Source organism: Arachis ipaensis, chromosome B02, assembly GCF_000816755.2.
Source record: "Arachis ipaensis cultivar K30076 chromosome B02, Araip1.1, whole genome shotgun sequence".
Classification (NCBI taxonomy): Eukaryota; Viridiplantae; Streptophyta; class Magnoliopsida; order Fabales; family Fabaceae; genus Arachis; species Arachis ipaensis.
Genome location: NC_029786.2, coordinates 14818447 through 14820043, shown reverse-complemented (window position 1 = coordinate 14820043; position 1597 = coordinate 14818447).

The following is a 1597-nucleotide window of genomic DNA, read 5'->3' as shown; positions in this document are numbered from 1 at the left end:
TAATATTATTTTTATTTTATTTTCATATGTAACTATTAAAACTAATTTTTTATAAATATTAATAAAAAATTTGAATTTTCAATTATTATTTTATTGTAATTGGTATTTATTAAAATTAATAAATAATAAAAATATAAAAAAATTAATTGTTTTTCGAACTTGGAGTAATAATGTGAAATCGTTCCTATGAAACACGTGTGCTTCCCGTTGTATCTTCGTATCTCCCAACAGTCTTTCTTGCATATCAAGCTGATCTGGATAAGCCAATCGCACCCACGACCATACCTCTTGCATTTTGCATAGAACGTCTGTGACTCGGACTCATGAACAACATAATCGGCTCCTCTAGAGATAATGTAGCTCCGAATTGCTGCGATGATTGATTTTCTAGAATTGTATTCCATTTCGATGCTGAACTCCCCGTCCTCAAGATTAGCAACACCTATAGAAAAAAAATTATCACTAATCGATCCGTCTAAAAAACACATTAAGAAAAACATATTACTCACACCTCACGTACCTATGTTCACATATTTGAAAAATTCCGGTGCATGTATAGCGTCAAGATCCAAGATACGCATAAAAGTGGAATATCCATGGGTTGATTAGATGATGGTGGAACCACTACATCTTCTACGACTGCCTTACCTCCCTATTGCCATCCTTGTCCTCGTCACCGACTTCGTAGGTAGCTTCGAAATCCTGTTCGCTATCATTGTTTATTCCTTCGTACACTTCAACTCTGTCATCTTGCATGTCTAGATCCTGTTGAATCCCATCCATAGTTATATGTTCAAAGTCAACATACAGCTCAATATTTGAGTGTTAACACATGAGTTTGCTTGTGAATATGAAACATATACTGAATACTTATTTCGTCAACGCTTGGCATAATCTCAAACTGTATTAGGTTGTCGAATATGATAACTGGACTCCTGTAGAGAATGTTGTCCACCCTCTTTAAAATATCGCTCTCTATACTTTGACAGAGACTGTATTATAGTTTCGCAAATGTCCACTATTAGAAAACAGTAAATTACAGACGGATTTTTTTGACAGAATTTTTCTGTCGAAAATACCGACGAATTTCTAACAAATTTTTTGTGGGTAAAAAATTAAAAAAAATTGAAAATTTACGGACGGATTATAAGATTTGTCGGAAATTTTATTGGAAAAATTGAAATTTGATTTTAGATATTTTACCGACAAAAAATCCATCTGTAACGAGTGAATAAATATGTCGGAAATTTAAATAACCCTAACTTAAATACAATCTCAACCTTCGTTCCGTGGCTCCGTGGCTTCCATTCACACAAATAAAACCCACTCCTCTTTCCATAGATTCCTCTACCGCTGCTCTTGTCGTGTTTGCTCCCTTCGTCGCCATCGGGTAAGGATGGAAATAGGCCAGGCGGCCTGTCAGGAGCCTGCAGCCTGACCTGTATTTGACCTGGCCTGTTATAAAACAGGCACAGGCTTAGGTCTTTATAAAAGTCTTAATATATTAATAGGTCAGGTCCAGGCTTATTAATTAGTCTGCCTGACTTGTTAAAACATAATTCAATATATAAATTATTTTTTATTATTAATACAATTA